At 32.6% G+C, this 16,576-nt stretch overlaps 1 protein-coding gene across 1 annotated transcript in view; it reads right to left on the bottom strand.

Moving 5' to 3' along the window:
- The window catches only part of LOC146530791 (G-protein coupled receptor moody), a 79,702-nt gene extending 75,512 nt beyond the window's left edge, over positions 1 to 4,190 (bottom strand). Inside the window, exon 1 of the mRNA XM_085199211.1 lies at positions 3,721 to 4,190. The gene's annotated coding sequence lies outside the window, so the exon portion shown is untranslated. The remainder of the gene's footprint in view (positions 1 to 3,720) is intronic.
- Positions 4,191 to 16,576: the final 12,386 nt, after the last annotated feature.

Here is a 16,576-nt window from a genome sequence, read left to right as displayed (position 1 = left end):
TAAAAGGACCGATTATATAATACGATTTGTTTTTCTCTCTACCGTTTTAACTATTACAAAAAACGGTTAAATATTATATTTTATTCCATACATAGGTATTATGTCAATACATAATACCTATATATGGAATAAAATACATCAATATGTAGCTCTATATAACACATTTATTATAGCTTCACGCATATAGTTAGTTTGCAGGTAGGCAGAGGGAACCTGGGCACCTAGTGTTACGGCATTCAATTTCCTTTAAGACACTTTCGCTCCTTCATGCTCTAAATAAGAGTTTTTTGTTATTTATTTTAAAGAGATGAAAAGTGAAAGAAAATTACTCACTAGGAATAAAAATTACATACTACTTTCTATAACTGTACTTGTATCTTATTAAATTTAAATGAATCAATGAACAAATGGAACGATCGATAGTTGCGTGATTTATCGTCACGATTTTCTCCATATAGATAGATAGATGGCGACGAAGTAGGTATATCGAGTAAACGTGGTTTAAAACTTATTTAATTACAATTAAACATTATAAATGTGATTATTTTATAATTGAGGCTAGTCGTAGTCAGTGGCAGAGGTGCAAAGTGTGTCTGTAAACGTGACTGGTTGTGGGTTCGAAACCCACTCGTTGAGTCCCGCCACTCAACACGCAATTCCTCCAGAATTCGGCGGGAAATGGGATGGGGGGATGTAAAGCTGATAATAATGCTATTGTTTTTGACAACCATTTGGTTATTTTTAATTTATTCAAACTTTACATAAAGTACCATGGTGTTAATTAATAAATATATTTTACGTATAATCTGAAATATTTAACAATATAATAATATTTCTATAAACTATGGAAATTGATAATGAAGAACGAAAATTTTATATTACTACAACAAGCGAAAACTTTATGTACAAAATCAATTTTATTAAATAAACAAACAATCACGATCCATATCTATTTCGTACTATAATAATTCAAATATTTAATTTGCCCCAGCAGATATTATTTATGATGTTTTTCCTCAGTCAATAGTAATAAATTTAATTTTGGAAACAAAAATTTAACGTCGAGTTAACGTGCCCAGTCGTGGCAGGGGCACAAAGTGTGACTGTACGCGACTGGTTATGGGGTTCAATTCCCACTCGAGGTAATGAAACATTTATTTAAATTTTAATTTCCAATTCCATTTTTTCTCTTTGATTTGAAGGCACAGCGCGGCTTGGGGTTCCACCACTCAACATGCAATGCCTTTAGAATTGGACAGAAAGCGAGGAATGCGTTGTCTTAACACTAGGTTCCCTCTACCTACTCTGCTGTGTGCGGGAATGCGCATGAAATTGATTTATTTTAAATATTATTTATAATGTTTTTCCTCAATCAATAAGGCACAGTAATAAATTTTATTTTGGAAACAAAAATTTAATGTTTTTTTATTTGCAATAAATTGTCTCGAGACGTTTACTAACGCATAATATCGTGAGGTTGTAAATCAAATAACGTAGAAAGCTGTGAAGAATATAAATCTGTATCGCTGCGACGATTTTCAATCTTATTTCTCGTATGGGGATGTCTGGGTGTATTTCATATTCTTGCAATCCCGAATACGCTTTGTTTTATCGGGGGTTTTTTTATAAATATATTTAATTTATCTTGTTTGTGCATTTTATTATTATTAGTTTAGGATGGGCTTAAGGAACCTGGGTACCTAGCGTCATGACACGTTTCTATTAAAATACTTCCATTCTAATGTTTCATCGCCGCCCTTTGTCTCGTTGCCAGAGAAAATGAAAAAAAAAAATGAAAATTTTATTTCCTCGAGTAGGAATCGAACCCACAAGCTACCGCGTTGTGCGCCCCCGTCATGACTGGTCTCTTGTTGTTGTCGTTGATATGAAGAAACATATGAGCTATAGCTAACCCTTAAGCTTTCGGCTTTGGATGGAACAAAAACCCTCTCTATCTACTATGTTCAAAGGGAAAGCCTTGCCTGACTTGATAACATAGGATTAACCTCAATGTACTACCGCAATATAATATTACTTCACAATATATTTTACTTATAGTTTCTTCGTGTAGAATAAAAAATTTTTGTACTTTAATGAAATAAAAGTACTTTTAAAGTTACTAAAAGAGCGGATATACTTTTTTAACTTATGTGAATTTTGGTCCATTTCATTTCTTTCAATTAAAATTTCTATTAAATCCCACTGACTCAGCAAGTTGTAAGTCTTATACGAGTTCAAGCTCAATATTCTATTCAATATAAGAATTTACTTTTTCTACTTAGAAGTTATTCCAAAAAAAATTTCTTTATTTAAAAAAAGTCTTAAGTTAACTACAATAGAGAAAATATTCATATAAAAATATAGATTTTCTAGCTTTTGTATTATAAATCGTGGCGCTAGGTACCTCGCTTTCACAGAACTTAGTTTCATCCGCAGGAAATTAGAGAAGTTTGTCGTGTTGAGATATTTTTTTATAACAATATCTATATAGGTATAGCCTCACGCTGCATTCCACTTATATCAGGATAGGCAGGAGGAACCTAGTGTTAAGACAATAAATCATTCCACTGATCGGGAATCGAACCCACGGCTTGCAGTCCTCAACAAATATCACATACATTCGTTATTATAAAACTCATTGTAATAAACGCAGTTTTAATATACAGTAGGTACTCAATTCGTAATATTTGTGATGATTACGACATCAGCTCAACCACGTGCACCAATAAAAGTGTTCGTGGGTTTTCGTAAATAGAACAATTTTTATTAAATCAACATCTAAAAACTGGCTATTACTTTTATCTATGAAATTTTTAACAACATACTGCACTTGGTTTTGCCTGTTATATATATTTAAATAAATAATATCTAGTATCTATTAAAATTACTAATATTTTTACGTGGATATATCACCCTTACAGCACATAGGAATAGCAGCCGACTATGAATGCACTGGTAGTGGGATCCACTCTCACCTAAAATAATGTATTATTTTCATTCCTCTGTTCTTATAAAATAACGTGACATTGAATCCCACTACTTAAAACGTAATATTTAGAATTCATTATTGTTTGTACTTAAAATAATCTGATGTTAGGCAAAGATCGCTAATTAATTCAACTTTCATACGATTCTAAGGTGGACAAAAAGTGGAATGTTTTAACTATAACTTCTCTCTGCTTATCATAAGCAATGGTTGAAGATACTCTCAAAAATGAGAGTTAAGTTGACAATGAGGTACATACCACTAAATTCGGTGCAAAAAAAACTTACTTACCAAAATACAAGAAACAGGAAGGAAATAAATATATAAAATAATATATTGGTAGCATGTTTTTATAATTTAAACCGTACATCTACATACGTGACACCGTTTAATGCATACAGCCCGACGGAATAATACTGTACACTCATTGCATTCTAATGAGCTGACAGTAAAAACAGAATACGATTCAATATAGAAGAAATAACAATTCCGTTGATTTCTTTCAACGGGCCTCACGCCTTCATTCCAATTCCGTTAGAAAATTATAATATTAATTTAACTTTACCAGCTATAAAGATCAAACGGTAATTCTAAAAATTTTATAGTAATATAAACCAATATTGAAATTAAATTCAAAGTGAACATAGGAAGTGAAGATCTGGCGTTGCTCGTATTACGTTTATATGTAGCGAGCACATGGTGAGACATAAGAAAACAAACGAAAGGGAACTCACAGTGTCGGGATGCTGCTTGACGGCTATTTTGAACGTTTAAATTCGTGCCTCGTTGCGCTTCCGTTCCGTTGGTCGTTGCAGGAAACGGTCGATCAAAACACTAGAATTATGTTCCAAAACTATTCAATTCAATTCAATTTTTGCGAATCGCAATTGTAATAGAGTTTAATGAAACAACGGTATTTTAGTCTTAATATTAACGATTTAACGGCTTCCTATGCAATATAATACAATTTATTTCGTAAAACACATGAAGCGTTAACTAATACAGATACAAAAAGAAACAATGTTTTTAAATTTAAATTTTAACGGTAATTCAATATCCCGATCACTAACACTATTTTCCACGTTGAAATTTATATTAATTTACAAAGAAAAGTTTTGTAGAGAAGCGAGTATCGATGTTTTTTACGCGACACAGTGTGTATACTGCTCTCGGTATCATAATAACGTCCTTCTCCAAGCATAGCTCGGGGCCGACTGATGGTTCTGGCACTGTTCAGTATGAACTAAGCTGAAAAATAAGATCTGCCGCACAGTAGTTCAGCCTCCCGGCGTTTTTATGAAATGCCGCCCCGGGGGGGTCACTCAACTTAGAGGGTAGGTTCCCACGCCGCGATTTTAATTGTTTTTGTGACAAATAGATAGAGCACTTGCTAATTTTTTATATAGTAATTATTATTTTGCAATATTTTTTTTTATTTCGAGTTGTTTAGTTTGTGTGTAATTGTGTTGTTTTTTTTTTAGTTATTTGAAAGCTTATAAGCTCAATTGACCTTATTTCCAGAACTTGTATTCTTACTTCATTTTTGATCAAATTAAAATAAGGTGTGATGTGAAAAAAAATTACAATTGAAGCGGACGAAGCCTTTTTTCAGTGGCTGATAGATACAAAAAGCTGTTTTTTAGCCCATTGTTAAGACACTCCGCTTTCTACTTTTTGCCGAATTCTGGAGGCATTGTGTGTTGAGTGACGGATCTCAACACCACGCTTTACGTCAACACCAGTGAGAAGAAATGGAAATACCAAATATTTAATTTCCTCGAGTGGGAATCGAACTCATTATCTGTCGTGTTTACAGTCACACCCTTGTGTCTCTGCCCCGCCACTGGTCTCGACATAATTATACTAAAAATTAAAGATACCTAAGTATAATTTTAATTAATTTAGATTTCACACTGTTATTTTAATATAAATATATTGTATATGTAGCTTTTTAACCAAAGAAGAAATAGAAATATTTTCACGAAGGGGTCTTTCTCATTAGTAACTCACATCAAAGGATTAATTTTACGCTGCTCTCTGTAAAAAAATATAAAATGGTGAAAATATTAAGATCGTATGGCAATTTTGAGGGTTTAAGTGTAATTTCTGTTGTGCAATAAAAATGTAAATTATTATATATGTACGTATAATGCTGGATTTTATTACAGAAAAGAAATTAACAAAAAGGTTTTCTAATGTATTTTTTAAATTTATCTACAATGTTTTTAATTTATGGCTGAGATTTAATATTTTATAAAGGATTAGGTTAAAAAATGTTAAGTAAGTAAAAAATAAACAACGCAGTTCTAACATTTTTAAAGATTGTAGTAATGTGATAATAATATTGAAAGAAAAATTTTGTTTTGTTTTGAAGCCGTCATGGCACAAGCATGTCACTGTAATCGCGACGGTTGTCAGTTCGATTCCCACTCGAATCAATTTAGTATTATTTATTAATATTTTCATTTTTTCGCTCTGATAACAATGCAAAGTCGCGGCGTTGTGCTCCGCCACTTAACGCGCAAGGCCCTAAAAAATTCGGCAGTAAGTAGAGAACAGAGTGGCATAACACTACTTTCCATGTGCCTAACCTGTTTGTCCTATATTCGGAATACAGCATGAAGTTAAAAAAAAATGTTTTGACTGTACAGAAAACTTGAGAAATTTTTAGAATATTCCCTCCTTAAATATTAAACGTTAGCCATGGGTCAATTCACATATATCTTTGTCACGTTAGGGTTCCTCTAGGGAGCAAGTCTGCTACACTTATCCCTTGAAGATATATAAAATTTAAAAATGTATGCAGTTTCCTTTTTATCGCTATATATTTTTTGCGTTCTAATTTAGAGTAAGTGATATTCGTTTATACTAAGGAAGTATTCTTATAGGTTTTTATTACGCGAATTTCATGCAAAATGCAGCAAAAACGATGGATTTACAAACAAGTGATCTTATAAGGTTTTCATCTTTTTCTATTGAGGTATGGAACCTTAAATATTTTTAATTATATATATTGTTTATAATGTTTGTGACTCTAATACCGCCACTCAACACGCAATGCCTCTAGAATTCGGAGGAAAACGAGGAAAGGAAAGTTTTAACACTACACTCTCTGCCTACCCTGCTGTGTGTGGGATACACCGTGAAGCTAAAAAAATATAATTAAATCAATAATTTCATATAAACATTCATTCATAATTTAATGCAAAAATAAAAACACCGCACATACTCGTTCCTTAGAAAATATGACATTTTAATAAAAATATAATACATATGCTATGTCCTTTGCTACATATTTCTTTTTATTTACAACAAAGCTTATTAAAGTTTAATAAAACAGACGCGGTCCCAACATCTGTTAAATTCGAATTGAGGCTAATTGTATGTACGTACGAGATTTAGAATGTTAAAAGACGAGGTTTTAAAAATATAAAGGTAAATTTTAAATTATTATATTATTTAAAACCTGACTCAAATATAAACATGAATTAAGTTCTCGTTTTTTATTTTGTAATATAAATTTCAACTATAGAGTTATTCTTATTATTTATATTTAATATTTTCAGGGTTCCGTGTTTTCATTATCGTCATTTCATAATTTTGCTGTCTTTGACAAGACCATTTCTCAAAATCACGTAGAGGTATCAAGCTAAAACTAATTACAAATAATATAAGCTTAATGTATTCATCGACAAAAAGTAAATACTAGAACAAAATTATTTGGATTTTAAGTAATTTACACAAACCATTGATATTTTTAGCATAAAATCGGGCTCAATTATGCTTACTAGTATATTCCTTTTACGAAAAGTGGACTGAAGTGGATTGGTCATGAAACACTTACTCATCCTTTATTAATTTTAATTAATATCTTTATTAACTTATTTGCCTTTAATTACTCTTGAAAATATGTGAAATAAACTCGTTAACCAATACTTCGAGTGTACCTGCTTCTGTTAAGCAAATTAAATAACGTGTAATTACAGACTGACATACACCTCTCGTTTTCATTAGTGAATTTAAATTAACGAAACCTTACCTAAAAGGCAATTTTAGAGTAACTTATCGATTTTTATTATAAATAATAATTGGACATGATTGCTACGACAAATATAATAGAAGTCTAGAACTAAAATTGGTGTTAGTAGTAACCGATATTGACAATTTTAATACTTTCCAGTTCCAATACTCAGTCGTGTTGTTTATTATAACTATCCGTACTTTGATTACTTTGAAGACTTTTGTATATAAAAATGTTGTAAAATTGTGTAATACTTATTCTAGTTCTTACCATTTTTTTTATTTTATAGAAAAGATAGTTCGCAGTTTTTATACGTCGCTAAAAAATGTTTAATTTTCATTGATTTCACAATTTATCACATTAGATTTTTTAATTAAATACAAAATTTACCTCAAAAACAGGACAAAAAAAACCAGTTAATAACCTGCCTTAAAGTTACTCGTATATATGTAGGTATCAGGTGCTAACCGCTATCCCCATCTCGGAAATGCAATCACAGTATTCAATATTGTTCTATTACTTTGAAGTATGCCTTTGAATGTCTACAAATTTAATTAAATTCTGAAAGAGGCTCCAACATAAGTTTCTACTAATGATTGTATTGTGTCAATATTAAGAGTATAACTTTAGGAGAGGAAAACTTTGTTTTCTCTCTTCTGCTTTATCTTCTTTTTTTTTTGCTTATCAGTAAAGTCGACAGGAAGTAGAGAATTTCATACAAATAGCATCAAAAATGACGTATAAGTAAATTTTATCTTTAGATTACGTAGACTTAAATATTTTATTTCAGCTGAATAACTCCACCCGATCTCGATATATATATGGTCTTGACAAACCGACATCGAAACTAGAAAGTGATTCACATAAGGGTTTCGTTTTTACCTAACGGAATCCTAAAAAGCAGTGTCACGCTTGTTCACTCATAGCAACCATACCTTCAGAGGGGAAGCGTGCGTGTAACTGCTTTCACTATAAAATAACAAATAATATAATATTTCACGAATTTTGTGTCAATAATAATAATAAATACCACATAAAATATTATTCTAAGCAGTTGAGGTAAATAATGCTAATATTTCAGGAGACGAATTTTATGTCGGTTTGTTACAACCGTCTAAGTGAGCCAATCATAAATATAGAGACCTACTTTTAGGTTTTTGTGCCATTTGGCAAAGATAAAACTATGACATATATTGCATATGTAAAATATGTTAAGTACATACTGCTAATCTATATATCTATATCTATATCTATATATATAATAAAACTGTAAAGAGGGTAAAATCTGTACATTGAATATAAACTAAAAAAAACACGTCAGGGGGACTCAATACAACTAATAGAAGGTAACTACTGGACAGATTTAAATGAAACTTCTTTTGTTGCATAGCTATTAGTCTTCGCCTACATATAGGCTATAATTTATTTTGATAGCCCGAATACCTGATATGGAGCCCTAGCAGCCCGTCTAATCTATAAGAGATATCAATACAACGCTTTAGAAAAAGTTATTGAACATGATGAGCATTTTTAGTTGACTTAAAAAAAAATGGATCCAATGTGGAACCCCAGTCACCCAGCTAAACTTTATAACATATAATTCGTCAGTCGTCTTAAAATAAATTACTCTACGTAATAAACATTTGTTTTGACGTTTACGTAATACCATAATTATTATTTGAAATGGTTCAACACCAAATGATATAAATTTAAGTAAATATATTAAGTAAATATATACAAATTAAATAAAATTTGAAAAGAAAATCCATAAATCGGTAACATATATGTGTATCACAGAAAAAAAAGACATTACATTCTTATAATTTTGAGGCCCGTTGTGGCGCAGCGACACAAGCACGCGACTATAAACACGACAGGTTCTGGGTTCGATTCCTGCTCGAAGAAATGAAATATTTAACATTTTAATTATCTCACTCTGGAACGAGGCAAAAGTAATTTTATAATATCAAAAAAATATACGAAATATCTTCTTTTTTATAAAAATTAATCGCTGAATGTGTTGCTAAGCGCAAATCTCGAGAGCAGCTGTACCGATTTCGCTATTTTTTTTAATAATATTCCTTGAAGTACGAGGATGGTTCTAACGGAGAGAAAAATTTAAAAAATTACCAGAAAAGGTCCAAAAACATGACTTTTCTATATTCCCATACAAAAGATTCGTATTAATTTATACTTAAAAGTCAATTTGGACTTTAATACCCTACTATAAAGTTTAAATGTTAGTAGCTGGATTCCTGGAAGGCAAAACAATTGAGTGACGTTAGTATCGTATAAATATTATAGCCCAAGAACCCAGAGCTGCCAGACCGACGTCATTTTAGCAAAGGTGAAATTTTGAGGACTATTAGTCTTACATGTAGTTAAGACAGTATGCTTACTCACTAACTTGAAAATGGGATCCTTTCAGAGTTAGAGAAAAATAACGGTATATCTCTTTCTGGGAAAATGATAAAGCCATCGGATTGATCTGGTTGCTTAGGGTCTGTTGCTAGAGGGGTCTTGAAATAGTCCGTAAATAATATATTTAAAGTTTTAGATTTACTTTAATGTAATTTGCCCCAATTTTAAAGAACCTTTATGACGTCTGGCAGAAGTAAAGGTCCACGTGAAAGAATGTGAAATATACATTTTTTACTATAAAACATATATAAAAATTCTCTTCCTTACTTAAGGGAGCGTTTTCAATTGACACTTCCAAGTGAAAGACCTATAAGCTCATGTGTAACTCTAAGAAAGCTTGAGTGCCCTATATTTAATACCTCTTTCTATGAAAAATCCTTCTCAGTTTAAGCAGTGCGCTTATGGAACTCACTACCTAACTCTACACTGTCGGGCAATCTATTTCTAAATACTATTAAAATCAAATTAAAACAACATTTCTTAATCTCAATTAGAATCTTTAGTAGTCGCTTTGTCTTTTTTTTATTAATTTTCTTTTTCTGTGTCAACTCTTTTATGTTATTTTATATATTTATGTAGGTATAGTAATATTGATTAATGTTATGTATATTTGTATGTAGGTTTATTATTATTATGTTTCTCTTTAAAGATCCACGGGCTCAAAAGAACCCGGTCCTTTGGAAGGGGACACAGGTCCAACACGTAGAGGTCTCTAAGAAAATATACAAATGTTTTAATGTGACGCATCAGCCGGGATTCATCTCTGGGTAACCACAGGTAATTGCTCAGAGACGGTCGCCGGTTAATACGTAGGAACTATGGAAAATGTGGAGATCTAAACTAGGGCTATGGAATGGAATTTGGATGGACTAGCTACTGGGCTTTTGAATGAGACTAACGGACATCCGCCTTTACAATAGTCTCAAATTGAATGGTTGGCGGACGGTGACTCGCCTCCCACTAGATGGGCCCCCACAAAGCGGCGTAGTGCCTTGGGCGCAACATCAGCGTGGTCGGCTAAGGATGTAGAGAGGTGTGCACCGGTTTCACCATCACGAGGAACTCGTGAGCGGGTTTCCCCGCTATTACGCAGATTGAGCACTTCCACCCTTTCGAGCATATAGCTCTTGCGCTCCACTCTGCCGGCCAATAAAGGCAAGCCAGAGGCGGGGGATAGATTACAATTCTCCTCCGGAGATCTCAGGTCCGTGGGGCCGCCACTCCCCAACAGCTCGCCACAAGCTGCCCTGCGGCTTTATTATTATTATTATTAACATTATATTAAATACCGCACCCGAATCATTTCTTTTAACATTCAAGGGTTTCTGGTAGAGATCTTTTTTTTAGATTAGAGATAAGTTATCCATTGTACACATTTTTTCTATTGTCATAAGTTTTCTGTACTTTCTTTCTTGTGTGGTACATAAATAAATGAAAAAAAAAGAGACTTTCTACTTTAACGCAACTGGAAGTGTGTTTTAAGTTGGCACTATCTCTGAAGGTTTTTTAAGTTAGAGAGTATGCATACAGTCTTAACTACATATTAGACTATCGATCCTCAAAATTTCTGCTTTGCTATAATGATGTAGGTCTGGGGGTCCTGGGATCTCAGTCTATTAATGTCAATATTTGTCAATATTTCTATGGTAAAATGTCACTTGAAATGTAAACGTCTCATTGTGCATCTATATTATTAAATCTAAAAGCCACAAATTTCTTTAATATTAATAAAGTGTTGTGTATTTGTAAATATGCCTTCTATAAGGCGGTGGACAAATTTAGGCAAAAGAATCTAATCGTACTCCCAGAACATGAAGATTGGAATGAACGGAGCACGATAGTTGACTGATAATGGTGCAAATTTGAATCGAGCTGCTTTTTGTTACGATATATCAATTGATGCCAGCAGTGCCTACACCTGTGTTGCTATTGGATCTATAAACTCAGCTTGCCAATATTGTAAGGTTATTGTAAAAACTCAGTTTGCCAATCAATTTGGAGGCGCAATGATTTTATTATAAGGAGGAAGATTGCCAGTGGTTCCACGTTCAATGTAAGCTGATGAACTGAATTCAGGTTTAAAGTCCTCGAAATTGTGGAAACATGTCAAGGTATTACATTTAAGCAAGAATATGCGTATCATGTTGCAAAATGATCAATCTGGAGACCTATTCTCTAAACAACTCATGGATATTGGTAATGGCAAACTTCCTGTATATGCGCTGACTGGCTGCATCACCTTTCCTGATAGTTTTTGTCAGTTAACGTAATCAAAAGATGAATTCATTCATAAAGTGCTTCCAAATGTTGCTGAAATATTGCTGATTATTTATTCCATAATTGGTTGAGCGAAAGAGCTTTACTGGCTGCCAAGCACACTGATGTAAATGAATTAAATATAAATTTTCAAGATGGCATTCCTGGCAAAATAAGGACACATAAGTCAGTTGATACGGCAACTAATGAAGATGATGTCGTGAACTATCCACCGGAATTTTTAAATTCACTTGATTTGCAAGGATTGTCGCCTCACAACCTTCAATTAAATCTTGAATGTGTAGTTATAATGTTGCGAAATATTAACCAACTGAAACTTTGTAACGGCACACGATTAGCGATAAAAAAATAATGAATAACGTAATAGAAGCAATCATATTGAAAGGGAAGTATAAAGGAAAAGACGTTTTGATACCCCGCATCCCAATGATTTCGACTGATATACCATCCGAGCTTAAAAGAGTACAGTTTCCAGTACGGCTTGGTTTCGCAATGACTATAAACAAATCCCAGGGGCAGTTATTAAGTGTTTGTGGTATTAATATAGAAAACTCATGTTTCTCGCATGGTCTATTGTATGTTGCCTGATCCAGATAACCAAACAAAAAATAACGTGTACCACAAAGTACTACAATGAAAATGTAACTGAATTTAGAATAAATAAAAATAAAATAAAATATAATAAGTAGGCATCATATTAAGATATCAGAAATTGTTATTTTTATTATCATTTTTAATAAATATTATAAGAATTCTTACTAGCTGACCCGGTGTCGCGAATAGCAGAATACATATTAAAAAAAAATCATCTGGTAGGCGATACGAAGTTCGCGGGTCTGCTAGTGTTATAATATTTTTATATACATATTAGCCTATTTAAAAATACAGCGGAGAAAAGAATAATGTAATAATCTCTTCATACCCTGGAAAGAACGAGAAATAAGTGGCGCAGTGCGTCTAACCACAACCGGGATGGTTATGGGTTCAGTCCACGCTCGGAAGTAAGATATTTTAATTACTTTCATATACCCTCTCATATTCAAAACGCACCGTTTAATTCCGACACAGTCTAAAAAGTTGGACGTAAAGCAGGAAACAAAGATAATAGGTTCCCTCTGCGTTCTCTTTTAAGCGAGGAAAAGGGTAACTTATTTAAAAAGGTTACTTATTTAAAAAGAAACTCCGTATGTAATAATTCACATTCATTAAATATTTTGCATAAGCCTAACACGGGAAGTAACAAAAGTCAGTGACTAGCAAAGCGACACAGGATGATTGTGCATAGATTATAAATTAAAGGAAATCAATGAATTGGCAATGGTAGGTGTTCTAACGAATAAGGCGAGTGGAGAATGATGTTGTCATCTTACAAGGATAAGCTTTCAAAGTACATTGGAGGGTTGGGTAAAATCATTTACGGCTTGCCTAACGCGGTAATTAACTTTAGGTCCAATTATTTAGAAGGGCATGTATAGAGGTATTAAATAACATTATATTACCTATAATTAGGATTTTGGACAAGCATTTTCGAATTATAAACGTTCTAGATAAAGAAAATATTATAGTTTATCATTTAAAAAAGAAAAAAATATCAGGATCGTTTTTAAAACTTTTAGTGGTAAAACTTTCAAAAAATATCATCGCAATATTACTTTTGATTTTTGGGACATTTGTGGGCAAAAATACAAACATACCCCTACTAAATTCATTAGATGTCCATCTAAGCCTTAAATATTATTCAATTCCAACAATAGATATACAGATTAAACTCATAAACTCTTTTTTTAAGATCGGTTAAAAAGATTTGAGAAAAAAATTCTGTGCTAGTCGTATAACTCTGTCAAAATAGACTTAGAATAAAAAAATCTGAAATATTAAATACCATTTTTATATTGTTTTTGCACGAATAATAATAATATTATAGATCTTAGACGCACTTAACCTTACAAGAACAATCATCTCATACTAAAATTAGAATTCACATAATTCTCTTTGGCCGTCGTGGCGCAGCGGCACAAGGGTGTGACTGTAACGCGATGGTGGTGGGTTCGATCCCCACTCGAGGAAGTGAAATATTTATTTACATTTATATTTCCATTGCTTCGCTCTGGTGTCGAGGTGAAGCTCGGCGTTGAGTTCACCAGAGTTCGGCAGAAAGTGGGGAACGCAGTGTCTTAACACTAGGTTCCCTCTGTCTATCCTGCTGTGTGCGGGATACAGCGTGAAGCTAAAAAATAATAATTCTCTTTAATTTATCTCTTTAATCAATATCTCGCAAAACTAACTGTTTCGCTATTTCCTTTGCGAATGGCCGTAGAAATTTTAAGTCAGGCGACGTGTTTTGACTTACAACTTAGTGAGTTATTAATATTCAATCCATGTTGGTTTGTTACGGCCCTCTTATGTATCCTCACCACCTCTGGAGAGTTTGGAAACCCAAGTTATTTCCATTGAAATATCAGTCCTGCTCATTTGGTCATATTGACTGATATATTTGATTTATTCTAGAAGTTTGCTGCCTAGGAATTTAATCTGATTTAGAATTTCTAAAGATATGTCTAAAGATATTTTCATTCGATAGATTTACATGTTTTACTTTCCAAATAAAGTTCTATCTTCGCGGGTAATTTTTTCGTTTTCTAGAAATCTTGTGTAAATAATAAATCAAATTTCTAGATTTATTGCTTTAATAAATGAAAATTTATTTGAATCTTAATTAATTTATAAAGAAACTAAGTGAAAGTTATATGAAATTCGCGCTAATTAAAATATAGCTGTACTTTTTCAAAGCCAACACTATGTCTTTCTAATGAGGTGTCGTCTTTAAGCTTAAAGCGCAATACTTGTAACGAAATACTCAGTTAATAATAAATATTCTGAATAAAAATTATTACTTTAAAAAATGTCGATATATAATTCTTTTTACAGATCCACATTTCCAATTAACAAGATTACTATTTATTGTGAAAATATTAACACCAGGTTTAAATTCCAGGTTACGGTTAATTAAATATGATGGCTTTGAGGTTGATACTACTTTTAATTGAATAATTACTCGACTACGGCGAATCCGAAATCTGAGGGATATATTTTTTGCGTATTTTATGTACATTACCGTTTCTTTGTTCTCTTGTAGCTATTAAGCTACGATATGTCGTATTTGTTTTGATGGTGCGGGTTCGGTTTTTCTTGCGTAAATCCCTGTAAAAAACCTATGGGAATCCCGGGATGAAAATAACCTTTATGGTGCTCCACAACCCCTTTCCTATATTTTAGTTTTAATGCCATAAAAATGTCAAGCACACAACTCAGGCACTTCATTCTTTTATGGCTATATTTAAGCACAGTTCATCATTGTCATAATATATTTTTTTTTTACTATTTGATCATTCATATTAATATTTTATTTGTACAAGCTTTAAATTTTGTTGGAGTTTTCATTATTTTCATGTTATATTTGTTTTTTAGGGTTGCGTAAACAGTCAATATAACGCAGCGGTTGTCATGGTTGTGGATTCGATTCCCACGCGCGGAATAAATGATTATTTCATTTCTTAGCTGTTCCTCCATACAATACGCAATGCCCCGAAAAGTTGACGGAAAGTAAGGAACGGAGTGTCTTAACACTAGATTAAATCTGCCATTCGGTTATACGCAATTACACCGTAAACCTGAAAATATACAAGTTTTAGAGTTCTTAACCGTGAGATACTCCACCTACGGCGACGACGGTATAGGTATTTATTTGACGAAAACGTTTTTACATTTGCTTGAATTCACGTAGATTTCATCGATTTGGTGTGCAAGTTAAATTGCATTGGTCGAAGTCTGGAAAATCTTTCATTTTAATACAACTCTCGGCTCTGGTGGGACATAAAACGTTTTCTCTAGGGCATGTGAACGTTTGCGCCGTATATGGTGATAAGTACGGATGGGCAGAATTTATTAACTTTCCTTCGAGACGATCGCTCGCCTTGATTGGGATGTATATATTTTTCGGTACATTGGTCTCGAAAAACACTGTCGAGCTGAAAGATATAAGTAATTCTCAGGATTTCTTTTGAATAAATGTAAGAATATACCTAAAACTAGATATTTTTCTTAGCAATTTACCATATGTATTATATAGGTATAGATTTTTTCAGTGGTTAATACTTTTTAAATTACCACCTCAATTTGAGCTGATATGCAAACATCACATGATGGTTATGTTGTAAATAAGGACTTAGATTTTTTATTAATTTCCCCATAAAAATTTAACAGTTGCTGCTTAAAAATATGAAATATATATATTAATACGAAATATACAATTTTACTTTTAATTGTTGTTCTTTATTTATGGTGTTTCGAGCGTGCCAATTCAGCACTTCGCCAATGTCCCGTTTAGTTTTACTTTTAAGTTACAAGTAAAGTCATGGAAAAATATTAGTTCTACGATACAATAAAGTATATTTTAATAATTAGGTACGTCGACAGTCGTTCCTCACAGTTAAAACAAAGTTTTTGTCACATGTCAGATAATATATTCCGAAATTTTAGTATTATCTCTCTCGTATGAGTTGGATATCAAGTTTTAGAGACGATTATACGTTTCATTTAATAACTTGTAATTAAATAACCTTTAATAAGACTAATTAAAATAAATTAAGACAATTATAAATGTATAAATAAATAAAATTAATGAAGTCGTCGTGGCGCAGCGGCACAATGGTGTGACTGTAACGCGACGGTTGTGGGTTCGATCCCCATTATTATATTTCTATTTCTTCGCTCTGGTGTCGAGGCAAAGCGCGGCGTAGAGTTCTGCCACTCAACACGCAATGTCTACAGAATTCGGCAGAAAGTGGGGAACGGAGTGTCTTAACACTAGG

This window comes from Heliconius melpomene, chromosome 16 (assembly GCF_056956725.1).
Source record: "Heliconius melpomene rosina isolate 202511_hmr_F chromosome 16, ASM5695672v1, whole genome shotgun sequence".
Classification (NCBI taxonomy): domain Eukaryota; kingdom Metazoa; phylum Arthropoda; class Insecta; order Lepidoptera; family Nymphalidae; genus Heliconius; species Heliconius melpomene.
Note: the sequence above shows the minus strand (reverse complement) of the source record. Positions and strands in the feature narration are given on the sequence as shown.